The sequence below is a fragment of the Rattus norvegicus genome, chromosome 11 (genome assembly GCF_021556685.1).
Source record: "Rattus norvegicus strain SHRSP/BbbUtx chromosome 11, alternate assembly SHRSP_T2T, whole genome shotgun sequence".
In the NCBI taxonomy this organism is placed as follows: domain Eukaryota; kingdom Metazoa; phylum Chordata; class Mammalia; order Rodentia; family Muridae; genus Rattus; species Rattus norvegicus.
Genome location: NC_141544.1, coordinates 46,135,930 through 46,148,038, shown reverse-complemented (window position 1 = coordinate 46,148,038; position 12,109 = coordinate 46,135,930). Strand labels below are relative to the sequence as shown.

Genomic DNA, 12,109 nt, shown 5'->3' with positions numbered 1-12,109 from the left:
TTTGAAAAACCTTTCTTTAAAAAGAGAATATCTCCTAAGATGCCCCCCTGGGAAGTACGTGTGTGTGTGTGTGTGTGTGTGTGTGTGTGTGTGTGTGCGCGCGCGCGCGTGTGTGCGCATGTGTGTGTGTGTGCGTGCACGCTTATGTGTGTATATGTATGTGCTCATGTGTATATGTGCTCATAGTTGTGTGTGTGTATGTTTGCGTGTGCGTGTGCGCTTGTGTGTGTGTGTGTGTGTGTGTGTAAAAGCATGAAGAGGCTGCTGCAGCCTTGGTCCAAGGGAGCTTTGATCCTGTTCATACAGGTAATCAAACTTGGTGTCATCCATGTGGCACTGTTTTGTGCCAAGATGTCCGAATAACAGGGTCCTGGCAGTTTGCCTGTGCTAAGGAAGCTTACAAAGCCAGACAGTGTATATCAGGACTGACTTCCCTGTAAGAATTCTTTAAGGGGTAGTTACCCAAAACTCTGAAGATGAAATCTAGGCCAAATAGAGATTCCAGGGTGGTAGAGATGCTGAAAAAGTTAGATGTCTGCCTTCCAGACGTGTAGGCAGTGAGTGGACATGGCCCAGAAGAAGGACATGAGTGTTTCAGCTGGAGTGCCAGAGGGGTAAACTCCCTAAGTCTGTTTTATATCTTACCATCCGTCCTCCAGGTCTGACAGGATTTAATATTTACCCAGAAAGGCTTCTGTCTTCCTTGGAGCCGGTCTTCCCTTGCTATCCATTGTGAAGCTTGGAATAAAAACATTAATTTTTGCGATTTTACAGGTGTTCACAGTTGAGTTGGTCTTGAGTCTTAGGGTAGACTTTGGGCTTTGGACTCTCAAACATGCTGCAACAGTTATGACTGTGAAAACTGTTGAAGCTGGGTTAAATGCAGGTTTGGGTCGTGAGATGGCCTGAGTCTTTGAGGGCCAGTGTCATGCTACTGTCTGACTGGATGTGCTTTCACATGCTTGTGATTTGAAGGGATTTGGGAAGGATTGGAGTCTCTGTGGGGGAAGAAATCTCCAGCCATGGGTACTTGAAAGTTTAGGTAGACCTGCCTAGTTTCCTACTTCCTTATATGCGACTGTGTGAGCACTCTCTGTCTAACGTTCCCACTGCCCTGGACTGGACCACTCCATCTGGTCTTCTTTGCCTTGATGGACTGGGACCATCTGAATCTGTGACCTACAATGTTGTCCTAGCTAATTACTGTAAGATATTACCATCACAGAGACACAAAAGTGTCATGTGTTATTTTATAAGAGAATGGCAGTCTTCAAATAAATTCCAAAATACAGAGAGGTTTATAGGTAATCAAAATATCAGTCCTCCCAGTGTTCACATGTTCAAGATCCTATTTAGGTCTCAATACAGCTTCTCAATGTTCTGTGTCTGAGAATTTCTCCCTCTGCCTGAGGACCCATTCATAATGAGGTGACAATGAGTTGGAGTAATGGCCAGGCCATGGTGTGACTCTTGAATGTCACATGCTGTATCTATCGCACACATCAGCATACTTTTCAATATGCTGGTATTTTTAAATCAGTGATATTAAAGTCAATAAATAGACTTTACTATGGATTATGCTTTATTTTCAATGCCAAGAACATGAAAACCCAATAGTCAGGTTTACAGTTTTGTTGCTGATCACAATTTTATTTTTAGTTGCAAAGTTTAAAGATTTCCTTTAGAGTCTAAAATGATAATATGATTGGATGACAATAGTGATTGCCTGTTGGAAAAAAACTCTAGGCAGAGAAAAGCATGCTTTTAATTGCAGAGAAAAGTTAGTAGGGCATGTTAGCAGCAGGCAAGCATGAAAGGTGTGTGGAAGATGGGGTGTCCCAGAGATGATGTAACATCTACCTGTCTCCAAATCCCAACCTCTCATGCATGTCCCCATTGGTTTTAAACACCAGCACTAGGGTAGTGTGTTTATTTGAACACAGGCATATTCAATTCACAGGAACCAATAAGATGTTAGTGTCTCTTAGAGGAATGAAATCTAAACACTTCTCTCAGTGTCATTTGATCAATGGTGAGCTCAGATTTGAAGCTCCCCTGTGTGTGTGTGTGTGTGTGTGTGTGTGTGTGTGTGTGTGTGTGTATACATGAGTGTGTGTATGTTCCAGCATCCCTTTCTGTCTGTTGTATGAGTCCGAATCTGTGCCTGTGTTAATGCCGCCTTCTGAATCTCTCTCTCCCTATGTCTCTCTCTGCCCTTGAGAATCACTAGCAATGGGCTCTACGTGCTCTTTTACTGAGTACCACAGAAAGCATCACATGGGGAAGGAACGGGGGCTACTTTATTGAAATCCTTAACAGAGTTTTATAAGTTCCAACTGACCCCCGCTGGCCCAGATAACAAACAAACACTATGATGGATAACCAAATACTACTTCTAGCATTTATGGTGGATAGTCATTTTATAAGGTTGCTTTTAGCTTATTTTGTGTGTTTTATGATCATCATACTACACATCCAAACACATATACATTTCTAGGATTGGGGCAAGGAAGATGACATATCTTAAGATTAAAACGCTGCACTGCCTTGGAGTGTAGACATTGATTACGTGTAAATTCCAAGCCAAGCAAGGTTGGTTGTTCTCTTAAAGGCAGGTTAAATAAACACAGTAGGACAGCAGTCTTAAGTCTCAAGTGACCTCAAAGTACTTTTTTAGCTTATCTGTGGGGTCTGGTGAAAGTTCCAGTCTCTTCCAACCTAAGAGATGTTTTCTTATCATGATATTGCATTGCCACCATGCCGTGCTTATGATGCTCATGTAACAGGCTCATGTAACAGCTGAGGTTCAGAAACATGCCACTTCCCAAACTGGTGTCTAAGCCACATCTGGGTCTTCAGACTTTCAGTGCTACAGGCACTGCATTGTCTTGAGTGCATGGGATGCCAAAGAAGAGATGTGTGTCTCTTTCATTAGGTTTATGTTTCTCCTCTGACTGCAGGAACTCCTGCACTGGGGAGATATAAACACTGTCTGCCTTCTACTTGTAAGGTCACAACAACAAACCAAAGTACAGTTCCTCAAAGACTCATTGGACCCCCACATGAGGACAAAGAAGATCCAAGCACCCAGGGAGACTGAAATGGCCCTTAAGGCATCAGAAGGAGACTCTCCTCTCCATGTGTTCCTTTATTTTGTATCCTGCATTGGCCATGGTTCTCTAGAGTGACAGACCTTGTGGAATCAATCTCTCTATATAAAGGGGGTTTATTATAATGACTTAAGGCTATGGTCCAGCTAATCCAAGGACATCTGGCTGTGAATGGAAAGACCAAGAATCCAGTAGTTGTTCAGCCCACGAGGCTGGATGTCTCCACTGGTCTTCAGTACATTCTGGAATCCCAAAGAAGGCTGTAATGCTGGTGAGTTGGTTTGCTTGCAAGGCGAGAGCGAGCAGGCAAAGAGCAAAAGTTTCTTTCTTCTGTGTCCTTATATAGGCTTACAGAAGAAGGCATGACCCAGATTAGATATGGATTAAAGACCTGGATTAAAGGCGTGTCTTTTCCCTAGTTCTAAAGATCTAGATTAACATGTGTTTTCTTACCTCAAAGATCCAGATTAGAAGTAGATCTTCCTAGATCAAATTAAGCAAACCCCCCTCTCAGATGTGTTGTCCATTTTGGGGTTTTAGTTCTACACGTAGCCAAGTTGAAAATCATGAAGAGCCATCACAAATCCATCTGTAGTGTTAGTTTTGATTACTGAACAGGAGCTGTGGGTTGTAAAAGTCAGGTTTTAATCCCAGTCTGCTGTCGGCCTTACTAGCAACACAAGAGGACTAGGAATAAGTAGGAAGACAGGAGGGAGGAGAACACACACCAAGCACTTAGTAGATGACAAACACAGTGGGTATTTTATCTCATCACGTCTTCATGGCAATTTAGTGAGATAATGGTCTTTGTGGACATTTCAGGGATAATAAAATGGAATCAGAGGTGTCAATAAGCAAGTTGGTGAATGCACAGCAGAGGTGACATTAGTGAATGGCTGTGCATCTTCCTGATCGTTTCTTCCACCATCTGTCTATGAGGTTGCCTTTCCCAAAAGGGTATATCCTCAAAAACTTCCAAAAAAGTGAACTTTAAGACAGAGGTGATGCCTAATACAGAGTGTCAAGTTGACAATATCCATAATCACCTTGTAGCCAAGGCACCAGGCATACCTACCTGTGAAGAAGTACTTCCTAGGTAAGCCATGGCCATGATGCTAAGGGATGGTCCTGATTAGTTAATTTAGGTGAAGACTTACCATAAAGAAGGGCAGCACCACTCTCTGGGCTGGAGTTCTAGAGTGAGTCCAGTCTAGAGTCCAGTTGACTCAAGCACCAACCACATTGGTTTCATTGCCACGATGGACTGTGAGCTTTGAACTGTAGCCAAAATAAACCCTTTCTGCTGTAAGATGCTTTGGTATTTTATCAAGTAGCAGGAAAAATAACCAATACAATAGCTACCTTCTTGTTTGTAGTAAAATGCATTATCTTTAATTCACTTTTATATGTATGAGTATTTACCTGCATGTACATTTGTGTGCACATGTGTGGTTGGTACCTATGAAGGTGTAGAGTACACTAGTACAGAAGTTACAGACAAGTGTGAGCTCCCATGCAAATGCTGGAACTTAAATCTGGGCCTTTGGAGAGTAGCCAGGATCTTCCTGGTGAGCTATCTCTCTAGTATCTTAAGATAAAATTACCCAACGCATGCAATGGGCATAGTTGAGATTATTTTTCAGGTATTATTCTGTACACATAACTGTTTTAACAAAACTGGCCTGACACAGAATCAGAGATTTATAATTAGAATATTTTCTTTTTTCCAGTCCATACATTAAAAAGCAAGCTTATGAGAAAATGCATTGTTGTTTTGTATCAAAATCTAGTCACTTCATTTGGCATTTGATGGAGTTTCCTTATTTTAAGTAGTCATTTTCTTAAGTCACTTTCGATTTTTCTCATTTTAAAAAGCTGTTAGTGGAATGATTTAACCAACTGGATGAGAATGGTAAGATAATCATGGAAAAAGAAGACTAAGTACATGCTGATATTTACTTTATCTTGATAAAAGTTTTGACATTGCAATAACTTTGGTTGAGAGCCTGGGAGATGACTCCATGGGTGAAAACACTTGGGTTCACATGCACAAAGACCTGTGTTCAAATGTCCAGCACCAACAAAAATATATGCATGAACATTTTTAACCCCAGAGTTTGGGAAGGACAGAGGCAGGAGGATAGCTGGGGCTTTCTGGATGCCAGCCTAACTCCATGCTCAAGAAGGACACTTTTTCAAGTGAATGAAGCAGAGTATGGTAGAGCAGGACACTGATGCCTGATCTCTGCATGCATGTATGGGCACATGTACCCGCACACACATGTGCACATACATCACACACATTATATAACTAACACAAGACAAACACATGCACATGTGCACACATGCACACACATGCACTCACACAAATTGTCTTGATTGACAAGTACATAGTTTAATATACTCTCAGGCTGGATGAGGCAAAGGGGTTAGTTGTTAAGACTTCTGAAGGCATGTGTATATGTGGAGTATGTACCCCATATACTATGGGCTGTACCCTCAGTCTTTCTCCTGTTGTCTATATTGGAGAAGTACCCTCCAAAATTATTAAGGTATATGAGCCATTTAAAAATGAGATATGGTAAATATAAAGAAAACCAATAATTAGCTTAGTGTGCCATTGTTTCATATAGAGACCACATTTCTAATTTTAAAAATAGCAACTACTTAATCTTCTCCCACAAGTTTACTCAACATTAATTAGCAGTAACATGTTAAAGTTCAAAGAATGTGATTGGTGGGATGTCCACCTTCCACAGGTGATGCAAGAGCCGCTCATCCCGACCGTGCGGTGGGATGAGATGGTGGGGGTGCTCATCCTGCCAGTGGGGCAGAGGAAAAGACTCAGAGTCACCTCTTTCCTGAGTCCCTTTACATCGATTCATCAGTTGTTAAACCCTGACTGTGGGTTTTAACCAGGTTAGAGATAATTAGTACTGGAGACTTTTCCTTCTCCTCTCACGTCCCTCACTGGGGAACGGCATCTTCACAGTCACTCACCTATTCTATACCCAGTGAAGTAACCATCACACAGTTACACTGAATCACAGACAAATAGCATGCTTGCATACCTGTGGCCCACACGGTATTTTATCCTATGTTTTCTCTGTAGCCCTAACCCTGGAAGTATGACAAGTTGTTCCTTAAGGAGTAAGAACGACCCTTTGTAAAGGAGGAGGGCATTACTGGGATACCTAAGGGGGGGTGGAAGGAGTTGGGGTGAATTTGATCAAGACACATTGCTTACATGCATGACATTACAAAGGAATAAGTAAGAGATAGCCTTTTTTCTTTTTCTTTTTTTAAAGAAATATGTTCGGCTTGGCTTAGAGAGACAGCTAAGAAGGCAAAGGGCCTTGATGAACAAGTAGTCTGATCCCAGAACTCAGTAAGAAAGTAGAAGAAATGGCGGGGAGGCAGAGACAGGAGGATTCCTGCTATGCACTGAGCAGCCAGCCTAGAGTCCTTAGCGAGCTTCAGGCCACTTAGAGATCTTGTCCCAAAAGCAAGATGAGCAATGCATGGAGAGCAACACTCAAAGCTGGCCTGTCTGCCCCTCCTCCACATCCCTGCCAGATAAACCTCAAGCACAGATTATGATATAAACGCAAAATAGAATCATTGCTTATGCTTTGGCTGGTGTTGGGTTGACCCCTCCCCCTCAAATCCCTCAGATGCTGCCCAGAGGTGAACGAGTGAACTGCTGTAGACATCTATAGTCAGTTACTCAACGCTTCCTAATTTTCAAACATTTGTTTTTGAATTGTGTATCCACGAGCATCCATGTGTGGTTATGTCATGTGAGCACACTGCTCTTACGCTCCCCCAGGGCTGCAGCTAGAGATGTGTGAGCCACTGTGGAGGTATAAATAAAAACAGCCCCCACAGGTCCAGAGGGAGTGGCACTATTAAGAGGTGTCTTAGGGTTTTATTGCTGTGAAGGGACACCATGACCATGACAACTCTTATAAAGGACAACGTTTAGTTGGGGCTGGCTTACAGCTATAGAGGTGTAGTCCATTATGGTCATGGTGGGAAGCATCATGCAGGCAGACATAGTGCTGGAGGAACAGAGAGTTCTACATTTTGACTCTCAGGCAGCAGAAGGAGACACTGAGTGACTGGGCATAACTTGAGCATAGGAGACCTCAAAGACACCCCCCACACACACACCACACCACACACACACACACACACACACACACATACACACGCACACATACACCCCCACACACACACACCACACCACACACACACACCACACATACACATACACACACACACACCACACCACACCACACACACACACACCACACCACACACACACCACACCACACACCACACACACACACACCACACCACACACACACCACACATACACATACACACACACACACACACCACACCACACACACACACACACCACACCACACACACACCACACCACACACCACACACACACCACACCACACACACACACACACCACACCACACACACACCACACACACACCACACACACACCACACACACACACACACCACACCACACACACACACACACACCCACACACACCACACACACACACACACACCACACCACACACACACACACCACACCACACACACACCACACCACACACACACACACATACACACACCCCACACACACACACCACACACACACACACACACACACACACAACGATGGTGACACAATTCTCCAGTAAGGCCATACCTCCTAATAGTGCCACTCCCTGGGACCAAGCATTCAAACATATGAGTCTATGAGGACCCAACCTATCCAAACCACCCAGGAGGTGTGACTGTGTTGGAGTATGTTCTGTTGTAGGAGGAAGTGTGTCACTGTCTCTTCCTGATGCATACAGATAAAAATGTAGAACTCTCAGCCACCTCTCGAGCACCATGTCTGCCTGGATGCTGACTTGTTTCCTACCGTGATGACAATAGACTGAACCTCGCACTGTAAGCCAACTGAAATGAAATGCTCTTTATATATATACAAAGACAGCTGCTCAGTGTGGATGCGGGGTACCAAGCTAAGCGGGTTGGTTGGTTAACTGTTTAACCCTGGACATCCCTTCAGCCTGTGAGTGCCAAGAGCCCATCCGATCGGGGTCATTACAGCTTTCTGTAATTATTGCTCTCCATTGAAGTGCTAATTGTAAAGACACATACTTAGCCCACCTTCCTGAAGTAAGCTTTTGAGTTCTTACAGGTCTCTTTAGAACAGCAACAACTGTCAGACAGCGCTTAGACACGTCTTCATCCCCTGTGCTCTTGGGGCACCTCCTGAATTCACAACTTTGGGGGAACAAGATTGTCAGGAGAGTTGATGAACCAATGGGGAATCACTATCACGCGTCAGAAGCCTGGGGTACAAGAACACGATGGGTGTCAGAAAACATCGAGAACTCCAAGCTCCAAAGGAAATACTTCTGAGTACTTCCAACAGCAGCCGCAGATGTGACACTGGAGCGACTCCGGTGAGACACGGTCTCATTCTCCATCGATGTTTCCCAGTCTTGCTTTTCAGGGTGCGTTGCACAGACCAGCTACATCCCAACTCTCCAGACATGTCCCGGGAACTTGATGCAAGCGGGGACTCTTGGTGTCCCTTTTATACCTAGCCCATCTGAGTTTGGCTCCCATGGGAGCCTGGGTGACCCACAGTCTTCTGCGGCCTCAGATCACAGGAAGGCCCTGTCCCTGTCTGTAAGTGCCCAACACCCAATGCTGAAGTATAATTCTCAGGGGTCCAAGCTAATGACAACAAGGTTCATTGGCACAGATATGGTCACCCTGGGCAGGCGGGAGTCAAAGTGGCTCCTTGGCTGTCCCTCATGTATAACTTGTAACAACAGAAAAGCTAACCACAGAGGCCACCACTTTACTGCTCTGGGAAGCCACTGTTGGAATGTTCTAGTTGAGGCAAACCCATGGTATTGATAACCACTGTTGGGGTTTGTCGAGGGCTAGGGTGTCAAAGGCTCTGCTAAGTTGTGTTAAACCTCAGATAAAGGAGGGCACACCAGTCCCCAGTCACCTCCTGGGGCAGCAGAAGTTTGGTTCAGTCCGTTAAGCTAAATAATTCATCCCAAGGAAGAACCTGGCTCATCTTTCCCAAAGTCACTTTACACTTGTCCTTTTGTAGGAGGGCGGTGGGGACGGTGTCAGTGTTGTTGTTAGGCAACCGAGGTGCAACCGGTCCTTGCTCAGCGGCACAGCCACAAAGTGTTTGGAGATCTGCCCCAGTCCACAAACTGCTAATGGGGGGAAAAGCCATTTGCTGCCAACCCACTGTCTGAGGCTGAGTTTTTACAACCGCACTGGCGATCCAGTGTAAATATGGCCCCTGTTCCATCCTCTGCTGGGATGATCCCCTGAGGTGAGGCTGGATTCCGAAGCTGCCGAGTTTGTGTGCCCTTTGTGAGAGAAGCCAGAACCCCATGTTGCTCAGTGGATGCCTCCGCCAGCTTCTTAGAAGGGGGTGCGGTTTGCCCTCTGAGAACCCCAGTGGCTTTTGCTATGCTTGGGGTGAACATTTTTGCCTTTCTTGTTGACATTTTAAACTGACCACTGGGGTGTGGTCTGAGGTCCGGGTTCCCCACATGCCCAGTGTGATTGTATGAAAGTGTTGTAAGCCTCCTTTGTGGGAAAGGCAAGGGATTTGGCTTCAGAACCCAAAACCTCTTCAGATGACAGAGAGGGTGGAGCAATGAACAGAAATGCTGGCCTGACCCGGGGATTGTGGGTAAGTCCTTGGAGGTCTGGCCAGACTGGCCAATTCCTGTTAGGGCCTGGACAGATCCTGGGGTTTCCAAGACTCATTCCCCTGCTGAGCAGGCCAGTGCCATGTGGACCGAGTTTCCCAGAATGTCACCACAGGAGAAACTGGAGACAGAGACTTTTATCCACAGCAGATTTTGCATCATACTGACCCTTTCCATTCTCCACACTGGGAAGTTGTTGTTGCTAAACCCCAATGGCTTCTTCTCGTCCCTCCCCCAATGGCAGTCTGTGGTGGCAAGGAGAAGTCCTTGTGGGCAGAGTGAACCCAGAAGTCCTTCAGATATCCCATAGCTTGTCTGTCCAGGGCCCAGAAGTCAAAGTCTCAGTTTTGGATGGTTTGGTGAGACAGTGGCTTGCCTTCTCACAGCTGGTGTCTCTCATGTTTGATCCTGTCACACCAGCAGCTTATAGGGACAATAATGGAGACTCCAAGGTACCAGGGTAATTCAAGGGTACTTCTGACTAGAGCTGTATAGGGTTATGTTGTTGCCTTCTAATTTGCTTCTGGGCAAGCACACTGTCGCTTGGGGATCACGGGATTCAGTTTGGTTCCACCATGGAGAGGAGGTAACTTGAATCTCGTGGTAATATTTCATCCTGTACCCCTGAGAGGGGTATATGGGCAGGTTCTGTAGAAGAAGGGGAATTGCTACAATGAGGCAAGACCGACATTTAGGAGAGTAGATGTAAGTATGAACGGAGAAGAAAAGGACTTATAGACGTCCTTTAGTTATAGAAGAAAAGGACTTAGTTCCAAATTAAAATCACACCTGGCCAAATGCCAATTAAGAGCTTTAAGATACAGTGTGCTCTATCCACTGAGCCTTGCCTCTGGACCCTACAGATTTATTTACAATGATAGTGTCAGTATTATTGTTTCAAAAATAATTACAAAATACACAGGTATATGTGTTATAAGACAAGAGAATAATTTTGTTAATTATGTTAAAGCAGATTTGAGCATAAAGATACAAAATAAAATAAATGAATCAACTAAAATTCTTGTACTTTTTCATTAGATTCAAAATATCTTACGGATTCCTTAGTTTTCCTCCCTTTATAAGGACACACATTTTTTTTTTCCTAGTTCTCACAAGCTGGAGACATCCCGGTTCCTATCAGTAGGTGAGTGGACAGAGCACTGGGAGTGTTAAGTTTTTATTGAGGCATGGCCCAGCAGCAGAAGGATGGGGGCAGTTTGTGCAATGGCAGGGGTGCATCTCAGAAGCCTTCTACTGGGACAAAGACACCAAGTTCCAAAGGCTACCCTATGTGGAGGCATTTCCCAGGGCTCCTGAGACAGGGAGACTCTGATAGAAAGTAGGAAAGTGGTTGTGTGGGAAGAATTGAATGCAAGGAGACAAAAGGGAAGTTTCTTCATTGATAGAGCTGTTCTTTCTTAATGGGATGTATACTTCATGAGTACCTGCCCAAACTCATCCAAATATCTGTCTCTCAATTATCTATCTATCTATCTATCTATCTATCTATCTATCTATCTATCTATCTATCATCTATATCTGTCTATCTATTTATTTATCATCTATCAATACGTATGGAACTTATTTCTTGACATTAGATTTGAACAAAGGCAACAAGACAAGGCAGTGGGCCGGGACTGTATCTTGAGCTCTTGCTGCGTTTCCAAGAAGTGGCTGTGACTAGTTACACAGTGGGCAAGTGAGTGAGCAGTGAGTCCAAAGGCAACATGCACACCCTGTCTGCCATCAAAGGTCAGTCTGGTGAGGTCTCTAATTGCTTAAGAATGAGCAGTCTGGAAAAAAAAAAAGCCACACAGAGCAAAATGGCTCCATGGAAAAAGTATGCAGAATGAGGGCACGAAACAAGTCTCGATAACAAGTCTCTGAAAGCTTTCTTTCTTGGGATCAAAAGAAAACACGGGTGCGGGAGAGATGGCTCAGAGGAAAAGAGTCTGGTTGCTTTTATAGAGGATTTGGGGTTGGCTCCCAGCACCCAAATGGTGGCTCATAATGGCTTGTAACTACAGTTCTGGGGCATCTGGTGCCCTCTTCTGGCTTCTATGGGCTCTGCACACATGTGGTGTATAGTCATGCATTCTCTGTCTCTGTCTCTGTCTCTATCTCTTATACACACAGACACACAGACACAGACACACAGACACACAGACACACAGACACAGACACACACACACACACACACACACACAC

General features: G+C 44.6%; 1 long non-coding RNA gene across 1 annotated transcript; it reads right to left on the bottom strand.

Annotated features, from left to right (window-relative positions):
• Positions 1-1,572: 1,572 nt before the first annotated feature.
• On the bottom strand, positions 1,573-10,549 carry LOC148002539 (uncharacterized). The gene is made up of 3 exons (XR_015633331.1): positions 8,316-10,549; positions 3,564-3,731; positions 1,573-3,457 (listed from the first exon to the last, which is right to left on the bottom strand). It is a non-coding gene; the product is annotated as an uncharacterized LOC148002539 (long non-coding RNA).
• Between the last annotated feature and the right edge of the window lie 1,560 nt (positions 10,550-12,109).